The sequence below is a fragment of the Ambystoma mexicanum genome, chromosome 2q (genome assembly GCF_040938575.1).
Source record: "Ambystoma mexicanum isolate Mex_15411 chromosome 2q, UKY_AmexF1_1, whole genome shotgun sequence".
Taxonomy (NCBI): Eukaryota; Metazoa; Chordata; class Amphibia; order Caudata; family Ambystomatidae; genus Ambystoma; species Ambystoma mexicanum.
This window is the reverse complement of record NC_090924.1, coordinates 1209362614-1209384096: the sequence shown is the minus strand read 5'-3', so window position 1 is coordinate 1209384096 and position 21483 is coordinate 1209362614.

The window sequence follows — 21483 nt, the reverse complement described above, 5'->3', positions numbered from 1 at the left end:
AGGTGGGAGGGGGTGCAGGGGGACATGAGTCGGGGCCTGCCCGTCATTGCTGGGTGGGTGGGGGTGCAGGGGGACATGAGTCGGGGCCTGCCTGTCAATGCTGGGTGGGTGGGGGTGCAGGGGGGCATGAGTCGGGGCCTGCCCGTCATTGCTGGGTGGGTGGGGGTGCAGGGTGACATGAGTCGGGTCCTGCCCGTCAATGCTGGGTGGGTGGGGGTGCAGGGGGACATGAGTCGGGGCCTGCCTGTCAATGCTGGGTGAGTGGGGGTGCAGGGGGACATGAGTCAGGACCTGCCCGTCAATGCTGGGTGGGTGGGGGTGCAGGGGGACATGAGTCGGGCCTGCCTGTCAATGCTGGGTGGGTGGGGGTGCAGGGGGACATGAGTCAGGACCTGCCCGTCAATGCTGGGTGGGTGGGGGTGCAGGGGGACATGAGTCGGGGCCTGCTGACAGGTGCCACCGTCAATGCTAGGTGGGTGGGGGTGCAGGGGGACATGAGTCTGGGCCTGCCCGTCATTGATGGGTGGGTGGGGGTGCAGGGGGACATAAGTTGGGGCCTGCCCGTCAATGCTCTGTGGGTGGGGGTGCAGGGGGATATGAGTGGGGGCCTGCCCTTCAATGCTGGGTGGGTGGGGGTGTAGGGGGACATGAGTGGTTCCTGCTGGCAGCTGCCCGTCAATGTTGGGTGGGTGGGGGTGCAGGCGGACATGAGTCGGGGACTGCAGGCAGGTGCCCGTCAATGCTGGGTGGGTGGGGTGCATGGGGACATGAGTCGGGGCCTGCTGGCAGGTGCCCGTCAGGTGCCCGTCAATGCTGGGTGGGTGGGGGTGCAGGGGGACATGAGTCGGGGCCTGCCCGTCAATGCTGGGTGGGTGGGGGTGCAGGGGGACATGAGTCGGGGCCTGCCCGTCAATGTTGGGTGGGTGGGGGTGCAGGGGGACATGAGTCGGGGCCTGCCTGTCAATGCTGGGTGGGTGGGGGTGCAGGGGGACATGAGTTGGGGCCTGCTCATCAATGCTGGGTGGGTGGGGGTACAGGGGGACATGAGTCGGGGCCTGCCTGTCAATGCTGGGTGGGGGTTGTGGAGGAGGACATGAGTCGGGGCCTGCTGGCAGTTGCCCGTCAATGCTGAGTGGGTAGGGGTGCAGGTGGACATGAGTCAGGGCCTGCCCGCCTATGCTGGGTGGATAGGGGTGCACAGGGACATGAGTTGGGGCCTGCTGGCAGGTGCCCATCAACACTGGGTGGGGTTGCACGGTGACATGAATCGGGGCCTTCTGGCAGCTGCCCGTCAATGCTGGGTGGGTGGGGGTGCAGGGAGACATGAGTCGGGGCCTGTTCGTCAATGCTGGGTGGGTGGGGGTCCAGGGGGACATGAGCCGGGGCCTGCCCGTCAATGCTGGGTGGGTGGAGTTGCAGGGGGACATGAGTCGGGGCCTGCTTTCAGGCACCCATCAATGCTGGGTGGGTGGGGGTGCAGGGGGACATGAGTCGGGGCCTGCCCGTCAATGCTCGGTTGGTAGGGGTGCAGGGGATATGAGTCGGGCCTGCCCGTCAATTCTGGGTGGGTGGGGGTGCAGGGGGACATGAGTGGGGCCTGCTGGCAGGTGCCCGTCAATGCTGGGGGGGTGGGGGTACAGGGGGACATGAGTCGGGCCTTCCCGTCAACGCTGGGTGGGTGGGTGTGCAGGGGGACATGAGTCGGGGCCTGCCCGTCAATGCTGGGTGGGTGGGGGTGCAGGAGGACATGAGTCGGGGCCTGCCCATCAATGCTGGGTGGGTGGGGGTGCAGGGGGACATGAGTTGGGGCCTGCTGGCAGGTGCCCGTCAATGCTGGGTGGGTGGGGGTGCAGGAGGACATGAGTCGGGGTCTGCCCGTCAATGCTGGGTGGGTGGGGGCGCAGGGGGACATGAGTCGGGGCCTGCCCGTCAATGCTGGGTGAGTTGGGGTGCAGCGGGACATGAGTCGGGGCCTGCTGGCAGGTGGCCATCAATGCTGGGTGGGTGGGGTTACAGGGGGACATGAGTCGGGGCCTGCTGGCACGTGCCCATCAATGCTGGGTGGGTGGGGTGCAGGGGGACATGAGTCAGGCCTGCCCGTGAATGCTGGGTGGGTGGGGGTGCTGGGTGCTGGGGGACATGAGTCGGGGCCTGCCCGTCAATGCTGGGTGGGTGGGGGCGCAGGGGGACATGAGTCGGGCCTGCCCGTCAATGCTGGGTGAGTTGGGGTGCAGCGGGACATGAGTCGGGGCCTGCTGGCAGGTGCCTGTCAATGCTGGGTGGGTGGGGGTGCAGGAGGACATGAGTCGGGGCCTGCCCGTCAATGCTGGGTGGGTGGGGGCGCAGGGGGACATGAGTCGGGCCTGCCCGTCAATGCTGGGTGAGTTGGGGTGCAGCGGGACACGAGTCGGGGCCTGCTGACAGTTGGCCATCAATGCTGGGTGGGTGGGGTTACAGGGGGACATGAGTCGGGGCCTGTTGGCACGTGCCCGTCAATGCTGGGTGGGTGGGGTGCAGGGGGACATGAGTCAGGCCTGCCCGTGAATGCTGGGTGGGTGGGGGTGCTGGCTGCTGGGGGACATGAGTCGGGGCCTGCCCGTCAATGCTGGGTGGGTGGGGGTGCAGGGGGACATGAGTCAGGCCTGCCTGTGAATGCTGGGTGGGTGGGGGTGCTGGGGTGCTGGGGGACATGAGTCGGGGCCTGCCCGTCAATGCTGGGTGGGTGTGCAGGTGGACATGAGTCGGGCCTGCTGTCAGGTGCCTGTCAATGCTGGGTGGGTGGGGATGCAGGGGGACATGAGTCGGGTCCTGCTGGCATGTGCCCGTCAATGCTGGGTGGGTGGGGTGCAGGGGGACATGAGTCAGGCCTGCCCGTGAATGCTGGGTGGGTGGGGGTGCTGGGGGACATGAGTAGGGGCCTGCCTGTCAATGCTGGGTGAGTAGGGGTGCAGGGGGACATGAGTCGAGGCCTGCTGACAGGTGCCGCCGTCAATGCTAGGTGGGTGGGGGTGCAGGGGGACATGAGTCGGGGCCTGCCCGTCATTGCTGGGTGGGTGGGGGTGCAGGGGGACATGAGTCGGGGCCTGCCCGTCAATGCTGGGTGGGTCGGGGTGCAGGGGGGCATGAGTCGGGGCCTGCCCATCATTGCTGGGTGGGTGGGGGTGCAGGGTGACATGAGTCGGGTCCTGCCCGTCAATGCTGGGTGGGTGGGGGTGCAGGGGGACATGAGTCGGGGCCTGACTGTCAATGCTGGGTGGGTGGGGGTGCAGGGGGACATGAGTCAGGACCTGCCCGTCAATGCTGGGTGGGTGGGGGTGCAGGGGGACATGAGTCGGGGCCTGCCTGTCAATGCTGGGTTGGTGGGGGTGCAGGGGGACATGAGTCAGGACCTGCCCGTCAATGCTGGGTGGGTGGGGGTGCAGGGGGACATGAGTCGGGGCCTGCTGACAGGTGCCGCCGTCAATGCTAGGTGGGTGGGGGTGCAGGGGGACATGAGTCGGGGCCTGCCCGTCATTGCTGGGTGGATGGGGGTGCAGGGGGACATGAGTCGGGGCCTGCCCGTCAATGCTGGGTGGGTGGGGGTGTAGGGGGACATGAGTGGGGCCTGCTGGCAGGTGCCCGTCAATGCTGGGTGGGTGGGGGTGCAGGCAGACATGAGTCGGGGACTGCTGGCAAGTGCCCGTCAATGCTGGGTGGGTGGGGTGGGGGTGCAGGGGGACATGAGTCGGGGCCTGCCCGTCAATGCTGGGTGGGTGGGGGTGCAGGGGGATATGAGTGGGGGCCTGCCTTTCAATGCTGGGTGGGTGGGGGTGTAGGGGGACATGAGTGGGGCCTGCTGGCAGGTGCCCGTCAATGCTGGGTGGGTGGAGGTGCAGGGGGACATGAGTCGGGGCCTGCCCATCAATGCTGGTTGGGTAGGGGTGCAGGCGGACATGAGTCGGGGACTGCTGGCAGGTGCCCGTCAATGCTGGCTGGGTGGGGGTGCAGGGGGACATGAGTTGGGGCCTGCTGGCAGGTGCCCGTCAATGCTGGGTGGGTGGGGGTGCAGGGGGACATGAGTCGGGGCCTGCCCGTCAATGCTGGGTGGGTGGAGGTGCAGGGGGACATGAGTCAGGGCCTGCCCGTCAATGCTGGGTGGGTGGAGGTGCAGGGGGACATGAGTTGGGGCCTGCCCATCAATGCTGGGTGGGTGGGGGAACAGGGGGACATGGGTCGGGCCTGCCTGTCAATGCTGGGTGGGTGGGGGTGCAGGGGGACATGAGTCGGGGCCTGCTGGCATTTGCCTGTCAATGCTGGGTGGGTAGGGGTGCAGGTGGACATGAGTCAGGGCCTGCCCGTCAATGCTGGGTGGGTAGGAGTGCAGGGGGACATGAGTCGGGGCCTGCCCGTCAATGCTGGGTGGCTGGGGGTGCAGGGGGATATAAGTGGGGGCCTGCCCATCAATGTTGGGTGGGTGGGGGTGCAGGGGGACATGAGTGGGGCCTGCTGGCAGGTGCCCGTCAACGCTGGGTGGGGTTGCAGGGGGACATGAATCGGGGCCTTCTGGCAGGTGCCCGTTAATGCTGGGTGGGTGGGGGTGCAGGTGGACATGAGTCGGGGCCTGCCCGTCAATGCTGGGTGGGTGGGGGTACAGGGGGACATGGGTCGGGGCCTGCCTGTCAATGCTGGGTGGGTGGGGGTGCAGGGGGACATGAGTCGGGGCCTGCTGGCAGTTGCCTGTCAATGCTGGGTGGGTAGGGGTGCAGGTGGACATGAGTCAGGGCCTGCCCATCAATGCTGGGTGGGTAGGGGTGCAGGGGGACATGAGTCGGGGCCTGCCCGTCAATGCTGGGTGTCTGGGGGTGCAGGGGGATATGAGTGGGGGCCTGCCCATCAATGCTGGGTGGGTGGGGGTGCAGGGGGACATGAGTGGGGCCTGCTGGCAGGTGCCCGTCAACGCTGGGTGGGGTTGCAGGGGGACATGAGTCGGGGCCTGCTGGCATTTGCCTGTCAATGCTGGGTGGGTAGGGGTGCAGGTGGACATGAGTCAGGGCCTGCCCGTCAATGCTGGGTGGGTGGGGGTGCATGGGGACATGAGTCGGGCCTGCCCGTCAATGCTGGGTGGGTGGGGGTGCAGGGGGACATGAGTTGGGCCTGCCCATCAACGCTGGGTGGGTGGGTGTGCAGGGGGACATGAGTCGGGGCCTGCCCGTCAATGCTGGTTGGGTGGGGGTGCAGGGGGATATGAGTGGGGGCCTGCCCGTCAATGCTGGGTGGGTGGCGGTGCAGGTGGATATGAGTGGGGGCCTGCCTGTCAATGCTGGGTGGGTGGGGGTGCAGGAGGACATGAGTCGGGGCCTGCCTGTCAATGCTGGGTGGGTGGGGGTGCAGGGGGACATGAGTCATGACCTGCCTGTCAAGGCTGGGTGGGTGGGGGTGCAGGGGGACATGAGTCGGGGCCTGCCCGTCAATGCTGGATGGGTGGGGGTGCAGGGGGACATGAGTCGGGCCTGCCCGTCAACGCTGGGTGGGTGGGTGTGCAGGGGGACATGAGTCAGGGCCTGCCCGTCAATACTGGGTGGGTGGGGGTGCAGGTGGATATGAGTGGGGGCCTGCCTGTCAATGCTGGGTGGGTGGGGGTGCAGGGGGACTTGAGTCAGGACCTGTCTGTCAATGCTGGGTGGGTGGGGGTGCAGGGGGACATGAGTCGAGGCCTGCTGACAGGTGCCGCCGTCAATGCTAGGTGGGTGGTGGTGCAGGGGGACATGAGTGGGGCCTGCTGGCAGGTGCCCGTCAACGCTGGGTGGGATTGCAGGGGGACATGAATCGGGGCCTTCTGGCAGGTGCCCGTCAATGCTGGGTGGGTGGGGGTGCAGGGGGACATGAGTCGGGGCCTGCCCGTCAATGCTGGGTGGGTGGGGGTGCAGGGGGACATGAGTCGGGCCTGCCCATCAACGCTGGGTGGGTCGGTGTGCAGGGGGACATGAGTCGGGCCTGCCCGTCAATGCTGGGTGGGTGGGGGTGCAGGGGGATATGAGTGGGGGTCTGCCCGTCAATGCTGGGTGGGTGGGGGTGCAGGGGGACATGAGTCGGGGCCTGCCTGTCAATGCTGGGTGGGTGGGGGTGCAGGGGGACATGAGTAGGGCCTGCTGGCAGGTGCTCGTCAACACTGGGTGGGGTTGCAGGGGGACATGAATCAGGGCCTTCTGGCAGGTGCCTGTCAATGCTGGGTGGTTGGGGGTGCAGGGGGACATGAGTCGGGGCCTGCCCGTCAATGCTGGGTGGGTGGGGGTGCAGGGGGACATGAGTCGGGCCTGCCCGTCAACGTTGGGTGGGTGGGTGTGCAGGGGGACATGAGTCGGGGCCTGCCCGTCAATGCTGGGTGGGTGGGGGTGCAGGGGGATATGAGTGGGGGCCTGCCCGTCAATGCTGGGTGGGTGGGGGTGCAGGGGGACATGAGTCGGGGCCTGCATGTCAATGCTGGGTGGGTGGGGGTGCAGGGGGGCATGAGTCAGGACCTGCCAGTCAATGCTGGGTGGGTGGGGGTGCAGGGGGACATGAGTCGAGTCGTGCTGACAGGTGCCGCCATCAATGCTAGGTGGGTGGGGGTGCAGGGTGACATGAGTCGGGGCCTGCCCGTCATTGCTGGGTGGGTGGGGGTGCAGGGGGACATGAGTCGGGGCCTGCCCATCAATGCTGGGTGGATTGGGGTGCAGGGGGGAATGAGTCGGGGCCTGCCCGTCATTGCTGGGTGGATGGGGGTGCAGGGGGACATGAGTCGGGGCCTGCCCGTCAATGCTGGGTGGGTGGGGGTGTAGGGGGACATGAGTGGGGCCTGCTGGCAGGTGCCCGTCAATGCTGGGTGGGTGGGGGTGCAGGCGGACATGAGTCGGGGACTGCTGGCAAGTGCCCGTCAATGCTGGGTGGGTGGGGTGGGGGTGCAGGGGGACATGAGTCGGGGCCTGCCCGTCAATGCTGGGTGGGTGGGGGTGCAGGGGGATATGAGTGGGGGCCTGCCTTTCAATGCTGGGTGGGTGGGGGTGTAGGGGGACATGAGTGGGGCCTGCTGGCAGGTGCCCATCAATGCTGGGTGGGTGGAGGTGCAGGGGGACATGAGTCGGGGCCTGCCCATCAATGCTGGTTGGGTAGGGGTGCAGGCGGACATGAGTCGGGGACTGCTGGCAGGTGCCCGTCAATGCTGGCTGGGTGGGGGTGCAGGGGGACATGAGTTGGGGCCTGCTGGCAGGTGCCCGTCAATGCTGGGTGAGTGGGGGTGCAGGGGGACATGAGTCGGGGCCTGCCCGTCAATGCTGGGTGGGTGGAGGTGCAGGGGGACATGAGTCAGGGCCTGCCCGTCAATGCTGGGTGGGTGGAGGTGCAGGGGGACATGAGTTGGGGCCTGCCCATCAATGCTGGGTGGGTGGGGGAACAGGGGGACATGGGTCGGGCCTGCCTGTCAATGCTGGGTGGGTGGGGGTGCAGGGGGACATGAGTCGGGGCCTGCTGGCATTTGCCTGTCAATGCTGGGTGGGTAGGGGTGCAGGTGGACATGAGTCAGGGCCTGCCCGTCAATGCTGGGTGGGTAGGAGTTCAGGGGGACATGAGTCGGGGCCTGCCCGTCAATGCTGGGTGGCTGGGGGTGCAGGGGGATATAAGTGGGGGCCTGCCCATCAATGTTGGGTGGGTGGGGGTGCAGGGGGACATGAGTGGGGCCTGCTGGCAGGTGCCCGTCAACGCTGGGTGGGGTTGCAGGGGGACATGAATCGGGGCCTTCTGGCAGGTGCCCGTTAATGCTGGGTGGGTGGGGGTGCAGGTGGACATGAGTCGGGGCCTGCACGTCAATGCTGGGTGGGTGGGGGTACAGGGGGACATGGGTCGGGGCCTGCCTGTCAATGCTGGGTGGGTGGGGGTGCAGGGGGACATGAGTCGGGGCCTGCTGGCAGTTGCCTGTCAATGCTGGGTGGGTAGGGGTGCAGGTGGACATGAGTCAGGGCCTGCCCATCAATGCTGGGTGGGTAGGGGTGCAGGGGGACATGAGTCGGGGCCTGCCCGTCAATGCTGGGTGTCTGGGGGTGCAGGGGGATATGAGTGGGGGCCTGCCCATCAATGCTGGGTGGGTGGGGGTGCAGGGGGACATGAGTGGGGCCTGCTGGCAGGTGCCCGTCAACGCTGGGTGGGGTTGCAGGGGGACATGAATCGGGGCCTTCTGGCAGGTGCCCGTCAATGCTGGGTGGGTGGGGGTGCATGGGGACATGAGTCGGGCCTGCCCGTCAATGCTGGGTGGGTGGGGGTGCAGGGGGACATGAGTTGGGCCTGCCCATCAACGCTGGGTGGGTGGGTGTGCAGGGGGACATGAGTCGGGGCCTGCCCGTCAATGCTGGTTGGGTGGGGGTGCAGGGGGATATGAGTGGGGGCCTGCCCGTCAATGCTGGGTGGGTGGGGGTGCAGGGGGACATGAGTCGGGGCCTGCCTGTCAATGCTGGGTGGGTGGGGGTGCAGGGGGACATGAGTGGGGCCTGCTGGCAGGTGCCCGTCAACGCTGGGTGGGGTTACAGGGGGACATGAATCGGGGCCTTCTGGCAGGTGCCCGTCAATGCTGGGTGGGTGGGGGTGCAGGTTGACATGAGTCGGGGCCTGCCCGTCAATGATGGGTGGGTGGGGGTGCAGGGGGACATGAGTCGGGCCTGCCCGTCAACGCTGGGTGGGTGGGTGTGCAGGGGGACATGAGTCGGGGCCTGCTGGGTGGGTGGGGGTGCAGGGGGATATGAGTGGGTGCCTTCCCATCAATGCTGGGTGGGTGGGGGTGCAGGGGGACATGAGTCGGGCCTGCCTGTCAATGCTGGGTGGGTGTGGGTGCAGGGGGACATGAGTGGGGCCTGCTGGCAGGTGCCCGTCAACGCTGGGTGGGGTTGCAGGGGGACATGAATCGGGGCCTTCTGGCAGGTGCCCGTCAATGCTGGGTGGGTGGGGGTGCAGGGGGACATGAGTCGGGGCCTGCCTGTCAATGCTGGGTGGGTGGGGGTGCAGGGGGACATGAGTCGGGCTTGCCCGTCAACGCTGGGTGGGTGGGTGTGCAGGGGGACATGAGTCGGGGCCTGCCCATCATTTCTGGGTGGGTGGGCGTGCAGGGGGACATGAGTCGGGGCCTGCCCGTCAATGCTGGGTGGGTGGGGGTGCAGGGGGGCATCAGTCGGGGCCTGCCCGTCATTGCTGGGTGGGTGGGGGTGCAGGGGGATATGAGTGGGGGCCTGCCCTTCAATGCTGGGTGGGTGGGGGTGCAGGGGGACATGAGTCGGGGCCTGCCTGTCAATGCTGGGTGGGTGGGGGTGCAGGGGGACATGAATCAGGACCTGCCCGTCAATGCTGGGTGGGTGGGGGTGCAGGGGGACATGAGTCGGGGCCTGCTGACAGGTACCGCCGTCAATGCTAGGTGGGTGGGGGTGCAGGGGGACATGAGTCGGGGCCTGCCCGTCATTGCTGGGTGGATGGGGGTGCAGGGGGACATGAGTCGGGGCCTGCCCGTCAATGCTGGGTGGGTGGGGGTGTAGGGGGACATGAGTGGGGCCTGCTGGCAGGTGCCCGTCAATGCTGGGTGGGTGGGGGTGCAGGCGGACATGAGTCGGGGACTGCTGGCAAGTGCCCGTCAATGCTGGGTGGGTGGGGTGGGGGTGCAGGGGGACATGAGTCGGGGCCTGCCCGTCAATGCTGGGTGGGTGGGGGTGCAGGGGGATATGAGTGGGGGCCTGCCTTTCAATGCTGGGTGGGTGGGGGTGTAGGGGGACATGAGTGGGGCCTGCTGGCAGGTGCCCGTCAATGCTGGGTGGGTGGAGGTGCAGGGGGACATGAGTCGGGGCCTGCCCATCAATGCTGGTTGGGTAGGGGTGCAGGCGGACATGAGTCGGGGACTGCTGGCAGGTGCCCGTCAATGCTGGCTGGGTGGGGGTGCAGGGGGACATGAGTTGGGGCCTGCTGGCAGGTGCCCGTCAATGCTGGGTGGGTGGGGGTGCAGGGGGACATGAGTCGGGGCCTGCCCGTCAATGCTGGGTGGGTGGAGGTGCAGGGGGACATGAGTCAGGGCCTGCCCGTCAATGCTGGGTGGGTGGAGGTGCAGGGGGACATGAGTTGGGGCCTGCCCATCAATGCTGGGTGGGTGGGGGAACAGGGGGACATGGGTCGGGCCTGCCCGTCAATGCTGGGTGGGTGGGGGTGCAGGGGGACATGAGTCGGGGCCTGCCTGTCAATGCTGGGTGGGTGGGGGTGCAGGGGGACATGAGTGGGGCCTGCTGGCAGGTGCCCGTCAACGCTGGGTGGGGTTGCAGGGGGACATGAATCGGGGCCTTCTGGCAGGTGCCCGTCAATGCTGGGTGGGTGGGGGTGCAGGGGGACATGAGTCGGGGCCTGCCAGTCAATGCTGGGTGGGTGGAGGTGCAGGGGGACATGAGTCAGGGCCTGCCCGTCAATGCTGGGTGGGTGGAGGTGCAGGGGGACATGAGTTGGGGCCTGCCCATCAATGCTGGGTGGGTGGGGGAACAGGGGGACATGGGTCGGGCCTGCCCGTCAATGCTGGGTGGGTGGGGGTGCAGGGGGACATGAGTCGGGGCCTGCCTGTCAATGCTGGGTGGGTGGGGGTGCAGGGGGACATGAGTGGGGCCTGCTGGCAGGTGCCCGTCAACGCTGGGTGGGGTTACAGGGGGACATGAATCGGGGCCTTCTGGCAGGTGCCCGTCAATGCTGGGTGGGTGGGGGTGCAGGTTGACATGATTCGGGGCCTGCCCGTCAATGATGGGTGGGTGGGGGTGCAGGGGGACATGAGTCGGGCCTGCCCGTCAACGCTGGGTGGGTGGGTGTGCAGGGGGACATGAGTCGGGGCCTGCCCGTCAATGCTGGGTGGGTGGGGGTGCAGGGGGATATGAGTGGGGGCCTGCCCATCAATGCTGGGTGGGTGGGGGTGCAGGGGGACATGAGTCGGGCCTGCCTGTCAATGCTGGGTGGGTGTGGGTGCAGGGGGACATGAGTGGGGCCTGCTGGCAGGTGCCCGTCAACGCTGGGTGGGGTTGCAGGGGGACATGAATCGGGGCCTTCTGGCAGGTGCCCGTCAATGCTGGGTGGGTGGGGGTGCAGGGGGACATGAGTCGGGGCCTGCCCGTCAATGCTGGGTGGGTGGGGGTGCAGGGGGACATGAGTCGGGCCTGCCCGTCAACGCTGGGTGGGTGGGTGTGCAGGGGGACATGAGTCGGGGCCTGCCCGTCAATGCTGGGTGGGTGGGGGTGCAGGGGGATATGAGTGGGGGCCTGCCCATCAATGCTGGGTGGGTGGGGGTGCAGGGGGACATGAGTCGGGCCTGCCTGTCAATGCTGGGTGGGTGTGGGTGCAGGGGGACATGAGTGGGGCCTGCTGGCAGGTGCCCGTCAACGCTGGGTGGGGTTGCAGGGGGACATGAATCGGGGCCTTCTGGCAGGTGCCCGTCAATGCTGGGTGGGTGGGGGTGCAGGGGGACATGAGTCGGGGCCTGCCCGTCAATGCTGGGTGGGTGGGGGTGCAGGGGGACATGAGTCGGGGCCTGCCCATCATTTCTGGGTGGGTGGGCGTGCAGGGGGACATGAGTCGGGGCCTGCCCGTCAATGCTGGGTGGGTGGGGGTACAGGGGGGCATCAGTCGGGGCCTGCCCGTCATTGCTGGGTGGGTGGGGGTGCAGGGGGATATGAGTGGGGGCCTGCCCGTCAATGCTGGGTGGGTGGGGGTGCAGGGGGACATGAGTCGGGGCCTGCCTGTCAATGCTGGGTGGGTGGGGGTGCAGGGGGACATGAATCAGGACCTGCCCGTCAATGCTGGGTGGGTGGGGGTGCAGGGGGACATGAGTCGGGGCCTGCTGACAGGTGCCGCCGTCAATGCTAGGTGGGTGGGGGTGCAGGGGGACATGAGTCGGGGCCTGCCCGTCATTGCTGGGTGGATGGGGGTGCAGGGGGACATGAGTCGGGGCCTGCCCGTCAATGCTGGGTGGGTGGGGGTGTAGGGGGACATGAGTGGGGCCTGCTGGCAGGTGCCCGTCAATGCTGGGTGGGTGGGGGTGCAGGCGGACATGAGTCGGGGACTGCTGGCAAGTGCCCGTCAATGCTGGGTGGGTGGGGTGGGGGTGCAGGGGGACATGAGTCAGGGCCTGCCCGTCAATGCTGGGTGGGTGGGGGTGCAGGGGGATATGAGTGGGGGCCTGCCTTTCAATGCTGGGTGGGTGGGGGTGTAGGGGGACATGAGTGGGGCCTGCTGGCAGGTGCCCGTCAATGCTGGGTGGGTGGAGGTGCAGGGGGACATGAGTCGGGGCCTGCCCATCAATGCTGGTTGGGTAGGGGTGCAGGCGGACATGAGTCGGGGACTGCTGGCAGGTGCCCGTCAATGCTGGCTGGGTGGGGGTGCAGGGGGACATGAGTTGGGGCCTGCTGGCAGGTGCCCGTCAATGCTGGGTGGGTGGGGGTGCAGGGGGACATGAGTCGGGGCCTGCCCGTCAATGCTGGGTGGGTGGAGGTGCAGGGGGACATGAGTCAGGGCCTGCCCGTCAATGCTGGGTGGGTGGAGGTGCAGGGGGACATGAGTTGGGGCCTGCCCATCAATGCTGGGTGGGTGGGGGAACAGGGGGACATGGGTCGGGCCTGCCTGTCAATGCCGGGTGGGTGGGGGTGCAGGGGGACATGAGTCGGGGCCTGCTGGCATTTGCCTGTCAATGCTGGGTGGGTAGGGGTGCAGGTGGACATGAGTCAGGGCCTGCCCGTCAATGCTGGGTGGGTAGGAGTGCAGGGGGACATGAGTCGGGGCCTGCCCGTCAATGCTGGGTGGCTGGGGGTGCAGGGGGATATAAGTGGGGGCCTGCCCATCAATGTTGGGTGGGTGGGGGTACAGGGGGACATGAGTGGGGCCTGCTGGCAGGTGCCCGTCAACGCTGGGTGGGGTTGCAGGGGGACATGAATCGGGGCCTTCTGGCAGGTGCCCGTTAATGCTGGGTGGGTGGGGGTGCAGGTGGACATGAGTCGGGGCCTGCCCGTCAATGCTGGGTGGGTGGGGGTACAGGGGGACATGGGTCGGGGCCTGCCCGTCAATGCTGGGTGGGTGGGGGTGCAGGGGGACATGAGTCGGGGCCTGCTGGCAGTTGCCTGTCAATGCTGGGTGGGTAGGGGTGCAGGTGGACATGAGTCAGGGCCTGCCCATCAATGGTGGGTGGGTAGGGGTGCAGGGGGACATGAGTCGGGGCCTGCCCGTCAATGCTGGGTGTCTGGGGGTGCAGGGGGATATGAGTGGGGGCCTGACCATCAATGCTGGGTGGGTGGGGGTGCAGGGGGACATGAGTGGGGCCTGCTGGCAGGTGCCAGTCAACGCTGGGTGGGGTTGCAGGGGGACATGAGTCGGGGCCTGCTGGCATTTGCCTGTCAATGCTGGGTGGGTAGGGGTGCAGGTGGACATGAGTCAGGGCCTGCCCGTCAATGCTGGGTGGGTGGGGGTGCATGGGGACATGAGTCGGGCCTGCCCGTCAATGCTGGGTGGGTGGGGGTGCAGGGGGACATGAGTTGGGCCTGCCCATCAACGCTGGGTGGGTGGGTGTGCAGGGGGACATGAGTCGGGGCCTGCCCGTCAATGCTGGTTGGGTGGGGGTGCAGGGGGATATGAGTGGGGGCCTGCCCGTCAATGCTGGGTGGGTGGCGGTGCAGGTGGATATGAGTGGGGGCCTGCCTGTCAATGCTGGGTGGGTGGGGGTGCAGGAGGACATGAGTCGGGGCCTGCCTGAAAATGCTGGGTGGGTGGGGGTGCAGGGGGACATGAGTCATGACCTGCCTGTCAAGGCTGGGTGGGTGGGGGTGCAGGGGGACATGAGTCGGGGCCTGCCCGTCAATGCTGGATGGGTGGGGGTGCAGGGGGACATGAGTCGGGCCTGCCCGTCAACGCTGGGTGGGTGGGTGTGCAGGGGGACATGAGTCAGGGCCTGCCTGTCAATACTGGGTGGGTGGGGGTGCAGGTGGATATGAGTGGGGGCCTGCCTGTCAATGCTGGGTGGGTGGGGGTGCAGGGGGACTTGAGTCAGGACCTGCCTGTCAATGCTGGGTGGGTGGGGGTGCAGGGGGACATGAGTCGAGGCCTGCTGACAGGTGCCGCCGTCAATGCTAGGTGGGTGGTGGTGCAGGGGGACATGAGTGGGGCCTGCTGGCAGGTGCCCGTCAACGCTGGGTGGGATTGCAGGGGGACATGAATCGGGGCCTTCTGGCAGGTGCCCGTCAATGCTGGGTGGGTAGGGGTGCAGGGGGACATGAGTCGGGGCCTGCCCGTCAATGCTGGGTGGGTGGGGGTGCAGGGGGACATGAGTCGGGCCTGCCCATCAACGCTGGGTGGGTCGGTGTGCAGGGGGACATGAGTCGGGCCTGCCCGTCAATGCTGGGTGGGTGGGGGTGCAGGGGGATATGAGTGGGGGTCTGCCCGTCAATGCTGGGTGGGTGGGGGTGCAGGGGGACATGAGTCGGGGCCTGCCTGTCAATGCTGGGTGGGTGGGGGTGCAGGGGGACATGAGTAGGGCCTGCTGGCAGGTGCTCGTCAACACTGGGTGGGGTTGCAGGGGGACATGAATCGGGGCCTTCTGGCAGGTGCCTGTCAATGCTGGGTGGTTGGGGGTGCAGGGGGACATGAGTCGGGGCCTGCCCGTCAATGCTGGGTGGGTGGGGGTGCAGGGGGACATGAGTCGGGCCTGCCCGTCAACGCTGGGTGGGTGGGTGTGCAGGGGGACATGAGTCGGGGCCTGCCCGTCAATGCTGGGTGGGTGGGGGTGCAGGGGGATATGAGTGGGGGCCTGTCCGTCAATGCTGGGTGGGTGGGGGTGCAGGGGGACATGAGTCGAGTCCTGCTGACAGGTGCCGCCATCAATGCTAGGTGGGTGGGGGTGCAGGGTGACATGAGTCGGGGCCTGCCCGTCATTGCTGGGTGGGTGGGGGTGCAGGGGGACATGAGTCGGGGCCTGCCCATCAATGCTGGGTGGGTTGGGGTGCAGGGGGGAATGAGTCGGGGCCTGCCCGTCATTGCTGGGTGGGTGGGGGTGCAGGGGGACATGAGTCGGGTCCTGCCCGTCATTGCGGGGTGGGTGGGGGTACAGGGGGATATGAGTGGGGGCCTGCCCGTCAATGCTGGGTGGGTGGGTCTGCAGGGGGACATGAGTCAGGGCCTGCCCGTCAATGCTGGGTGGGTGGGGGTGCAGGGGGACATGGGTCGGGGCCTGCCTGTCAATGCTGGGTGGATGGGGGTGCAGGGGGACATGAGTCGGGGCCTGCCCGTCAATGCTGGGTGGCTGGGGGTGCAGGGGGATATAAGTGAGGGCCTGCCCATCAATGCTGGGTGGGTGGGGGTCCAGGGGGACATGAGTGAGGTCTGCTGGCAGGTGCCCGTCATTGCTGGGTGGGTGGGGGTGCAGGGGGACATGAGTCGGGGCCTGCCCGTCATTGCTGGGTGGGTGGGGGTGCAGGGGGACATGAGTCGGGGCCTGCCCATCAATGCTGGGTGGGTTGGGGTGCAGGGGGGAATGAGTCGGGGCCTGCCCGTCATTGCTGGGTGGGTGGGGGTGCAGGGGGACATGAGTCGGGTCCTGCCCGTCATTGCGGGGTGGGTGGGGGTGCAGGGGGATATGAGTGGGGGCCTGCCCGTCATTGCTGGGTGGGTGGGGGTGCAGGGGGACATGAGTCGGGTCCTGCCCGTCAATGCTGGGTGGGTGGGGGTGCAGGGGGACATGAGTCGGGGCCTGCCCGTCAATGCTGGGTGGGTGGGGGTGCAGGGGGACATGAGTCAGGACCTGCCGTCAATGCTGGGTGGGTGGGGGTGCAGGGGGACATGAGTCGGGGCCTGCTGACAGGTGTCACCGTCAATGCTAGGTGGGTGGGGGTGCAGGGGGACATGAGTCGGGGCCTGCCCGTCACTGCTGGGTGGGTGGGGGTGCAGGGGGATATGAGTGGGGGCCTGCCCGTCAATGCTGGGTGGGTGGGGGTGTAGGGGGACATGAGTGGGGCCTGCTGGCAGGTGCCCGTCAATGCTGAGTGGGTGGGGGTGCAGGCGGACATGAGTCGGGGACTGCTGGCAGGTGCCCGTCAATGCTGGGGGGTGGGGTGCAGGGGGACATGAGTCGGGGCCTTCTGGCAGGTGCCCGTCAATGCTGGGTGGGTGGGGGTGCAGGGGGACATGAGTCGGGGCCTGCCCGTCAATGCTGGGTGGGTGGGGGTGCAGGGGGACATGAGTCGGGGCCTGCCCGTCAATGCTGGGTGGGTGGGGGTGCAGGGGGACATGAGTCGGGCCTGCCCATCAACGCTGGGTGGGTCGGTGTGCAGGGGGACATGAGTCGGGGCCTGCCCGTCAATGCAGGGTGGGTGGGGGTGCAGGGGGACATGAGTCGGGGCCTGCCCGTCAATGCTGGGTGGGTGGGGGTGCAGGGGGACATGAGTCGGGCCTGCCTGTCAACGCTGGGTGGGTGGGTGTGCAGGGGGACATGAGTCGGGGCCTGCCTGTCAATGCTGGGTGGGTGGGGGTGCAGGGGGATATGAGTGGGGGCCTGCCCGTCAATGCTGGGTGGGTGGGGGTGCAGGGGGACATGAGTCGGGACCTGCCTGTCAATGCTGGGTGGGTGGGGGTGCAGGGGGACATGAGGCAGGACCTGCCAGTCAATGCTGGGTGGGTGGGGGTGCAGGGGGACATGAGTCGAGTCCTGCTGACAGGTGCCGCCGTCAATGATAGGTGGGTGGGGGTGCAGGGTGACATGAGTCGGGGCCTGCCCGTCATTGCTGGGTGGGTAGGGGTGCAGGGGGACATGAGTCGGGGCCTGCCCGTCAATGCTGGGTGGCTGGGGGTGCAGGGGGATATGAGTGGGGGCCTGCCCATCAATGCTGGGTGGGTGGGGGTACAGGGGGACATGAGTGGGGCCTGCTGGCAGGTCTCGTCAACGCTGGGTGGGGTTGCAGGGGGACATGAATCGGGGCCTTCTGGCAGGTGCCCGTCAATGCTGGGTGGGTGGGGGTGCAGGGGGACATGAGTCGGGGCCTGCCCGTCAATGCTGGGTGCGAGGGGTTTAGGGGGACATGAGTCGGGCCTGCCCGTCAATGCTGGGTGGATGGGTGTGCAGGGGGACATGAGTCGGTGCCTGCTTGTCAATGCTGAGTGGGTGGGGGTGCAGGGGGATATGAGTGGGGGCCTGCCTGTCAATGCTGGGTGGGTGGGGGTGCAGGGGGACATGAGTCGAGGCCTGCCTGTCAAGGCTGGGTGGGTGAGGGTACAGGGGGACATGAATCGAGGCCTGCTGACAGGTGCCGCCGTCAATGCTAGGTGGGTGGGGGTGCAGGGGTACATGAGTCGGGGCCTGCCCATCATGGCTCGGTGGGTGGGGGTGCAGGGGGACATGATTCGGGGCCTGCCCGTCAATGCTGGGTGGGTGGGGGTTCAGGGGGACTTGAGTCGGGCCTGCCCGTCAATGTTGGGTGGGTGGGGGTGCAGGGGGACATGAGTCGGGGCCTGCCCGTCAATGCTGGGTGGGTGGGGGTGCAGGGGGACATGAGTCGGGGCCTGCCCATCAATGCTGGGTGGGTGGGGGTATAGGGGGACATGAGTCGGGGCCTGCCTGTCAATGCTGGGTGGGGGGGTGCAGGAGGACATGAGTCGGGGCCTGCTGGCAGTTGCCCGTCAATGCTTGGTGGGTAGGGGTGCAGGCGGACAAGAGTCAGGGCCTGCCTGCCTATGCTGGGTGGATAGGGGTGCACAGGGACATGAGTTTGGGCCTGCTGGCAGGTGCCCATCAACGCTGGGTGGGGTTGCACGGTGACATGAATCGGGGCCTTCTGGCAGCTGCCCGTCAATGCTGGGTGGGTGGCGGTGCAGGGGGACATGAGTCGGGGCCTGCCTGTCAATGCTGGGTAGGTGGGGGTGCAGGGGGACATGAGTGGGGCCTGCTGGCAGGTGCCCGTCAACGCTGGGTGGGGTTGCAGGGGGACATGAATCGGGGCCTTCTGGCAGGTGCCCGTCAATTCCGGGTGGGTGGGGGTGCAGGGGGACATGAGTGGGGCCTGCTGGCAGGTGCCTGTCAATGCTGGGGGGGTGGGGGTACAGGGGGACATGAGTCGGGTCTGCCCGTCAACGCTGGGTGGGTGGGTGTGCAGGGGGACATGAGTCGGGGCCTGCCCGTCAATGCTGGGTGGGTGGGGGTGCAGGAGGACATAAGTCGGGGCCTGCCCATCAATGCTGGGTGGGTGGGGGTGCAGGGGGACATGAGTCGGGGCCTGCTGGCAGGTGCCCGTCAATGCTGGGTGGGTGGGTGTGCAGGGGGACATGAGTCGGGGCCTGCCCGTCAATGCTGGGTGGGTGGGGGTGCAGGAGGACATGAGTCGGGGCCCGCCAGTCAATGCTGGGTGGGTGGGGGCGCAGGGGGACATGAGTCGGGCCTGCCCGTCAATGCTGGGTGAGTTGGGGTGCAGCGGGACATGAGTCGGGGCCTGCTGACAGTTGGCCATCAATGCTGGGTGGGTGGGGTTACAGGGGGACATGAGTCGGGGCCTGTTGGCACGTGCCCGTCAATGCTGGGTGGGTGGGGTGCAGGGGGACATGAGTCAGGCCTGCCCGTGAATGCTGGGTGAGTGGGGGTGCTGGCTGCTGGGGGACATGAGTCGGGGCCTGCCCGTCAATGCTGGGTGGGTGGGGGTGCAGGGGGACATGAATCAGGCCTGCCTGTGAATGCTGGGTGGGTGGGGGTGCTGGGGTGCTGGGGGACATGAGTCGGGGCCTGCCCGTCAATGCTGGGTGGGTGGGGGTGCAGGTGGACATGAGTCGGGCCTGCTGTCAGGTGCCTGTCAATGCTGGGTGGGTGGGGGTGCAGGGGGACATGAGTCGGGTCCTGCTGGCATGTGCCCGTCAATGCTGGGTGGGTGGGGTGCAGGGGGACATGAGTCAGGCCTGCCCGTGAATGCTGGGTGGGTGGGGGTGCTGGGGGACATGAGTCGGGGCCTGCCTGTCAATGCTGGGTGAGTAGGGGTGCAGGGGGACATGAGTCGAGGCCTGCTGACAGGTGCCGCCGTCAATGCTAGGTGGGAGGGGGTGCAGGGGGACATGAGTCGGGGCCTGCCCGTCATTGCTGGGTGGGTGGGGGTGCAGGGGGACATGAGTCGGGGCCTGCCTGTCAATGCTGGGTGGGTGGGGGTGCAGGGGGGCATGAGTCGGGGCCTGCCCGTCATTGCTGGGTGGGTGGGGGTGCAGGGTGACATGAGTCGGGTCCTGCCCGTCAATGCTGGGTGGGTGGGGGTGCAGGGGGACATGAGTCGGGGCCTGCCTGTCAATGCTGGGTGAGTGGGGGTGCAGGGGGACATGAGTCAGGACCTGCCCGTCAATGCTGGGTGGGTGGGGGTGCAGGGGGACATGAGTCGGGGCCTGCCTGTCAATGCTGGGTGGGTGGGGGTGCAGCTGGACATGAGTCAGGACCTGCCCGTCAATGCTGGGTGGGTGGGGGTGCAGGGGGACATGAGTCGGGGCCTGCTGACAGGTGCCACCGTCAATGCTAGGTGGGTGGGGGTGCAGGGGGACATGAGTCTGGGCCTGCCCGTCATTGATGGGTGGGTGGGGGTGCAGGGGGACATAAGTTGGGGCCTGCCCGTCAATGCTCTGTGGGTGGGGGTGCAGGGGGATATGAGTGGGGGCCTGCCCTTCAATGCTGGGTGGGTGGGGGTGTAGGGGGACATGAGTGGTTCCTGCTGGCAGGTGCCCGTCAATGTTGGGTGGGTGGGGGTGCAGGCGGACATGAGTCGGGGACTGCAGGCAGGTGCCCGTCAATGCTGGGTGGGTGGGGTGCATGGGGACATGAGTCGGGGCCTGCTGGCAGGTGCCCGTCAGGTGCCCGTCAATGCTGGGTGGGTGGGGGTGCAGGGGGACATGAGTCGGGGCCTGCCCGTCAATGCTGGGTGGGTAGGGGTGCAGGGGGACATGAGTCGGGGCCTGCCCGTCAATGTTGGGTGGGTGGGGGTGCAGGGGGACATGAGTCGGGGCCTGCCTGTCAATGCTGGGTGGGTGGGGGTGCAGGGGGACATGAGTTGGGGCCTGCCCATCAATGCTGGGTGGGTGGGGGTACAGGGGGACATGAGTCGGGGCCTGCCTGTCAATGCTGGGTGGGGGTTGTGGAGGAGGACATGAGTCGGGGCCTGCTGGCAGTTGCCCGTCAATGCTGAGTGGGTAGGGGTGCAGGTGGACATGAGTCAGGGCCTGCCCGCCTATGCTGGGTGGATAGGGGTGCACAGGGACATGAGTTGGGGCCTTCTGGCAGGTGCCCATCAACGCTGGGTGGGGTTGCACGGTGACATGAATCGGGGCCTTCTGGCAGCTGCCCGTCAATGCTGGGTGGGTGGGGGTGCAGGGAGACATGAGTCGGGGCCTGTTCGTCAATGCTGGGTGGGTGGGGGTCCAGGGGGACATGAGCCGGGGCCTGCCCGTCAATGCTGGGTGGGTGGAGTTGCAGGGGGACATGAGTCGGGGCCTGCTTTCAGGCACCCATCAATGCTGGGTGGGTGGGGGTGCAGGGGGACATGAGTCGGGGCCTGCCCGTCAATGCTCGGTTGGTAGGGGTGCAGGGGATATGAGTCGGGCCTGCCCGTCAATTCTGGGTGGGTGGGGGTGCAGGGGGACATGAGTGGGGCCTGCTGGCAGGTGCCCGTCAATGCTGGGGGGGTGGGGGTACAGGGGGACATGAGTCGGGCCTTCCCGTCAACGCTGGGTGGGTGGGTGTGCAGGGGGACATGAGTCGGGGCCTGCCCGTCAATGCTGGGTGGGTGGGGGTGCAGGAGGACATGAGTCGGGGCCTGCCCATCAATGCTGGGTGGGTGGGGGTGCAGGGGGACATGAGTTGGGGCCTGCTGGCAGGTGCCCGTCAATGCTGGGTGGGTGGGGGTGCAGGAGGACATGAGTCGGGGTCTGCCCGTCAATGCTGGGTGGGTGGGGGCGCAGGCGGACATGAGTCGGGGCCTGCCCGTCAATGCTGGGTGAGTTGGGGTGCAGCGGGACATGAGTCGGGGCCTGCTGGCAGGTGGCCATCAATGCTGGGTGGGTGGGGTTACAGGGGGACATGAGTCGGGGCCTGCTGGCACGTGCCCGTCAATGCTGGGTGGGTGGGGTGCAGGGGGACATGAGTCAGGCCTGCCCGTGAATGCTGGGTGGGTGGGGGTGCTGTGTGCTGGGGGACATGAGTCGGGGCCTGCCCGTCAATGCTGGGTGGGTGGGGGCACAGGGGGACATGAGTCGGGCCTGCCCGTCAATGCTGGGTGAGTTGGGGTGCAGCGGGACATGAGTCGGGGCCTGCTGGCAGGTGCCTGTCAATGCTGGGTGGGTGGGGGTGCAGGAGGACATGAGTCGGGGCCTGCCCGTCAATGCTGGGTGGGTGGGGGCGCAGGGGGACATGAGTCGGGCCTGCCCGTCAATGCTGGGTGAGTTGGGGTGCAGCGGGACATGAGTCGGGGCCTGCTGACAGTTGGC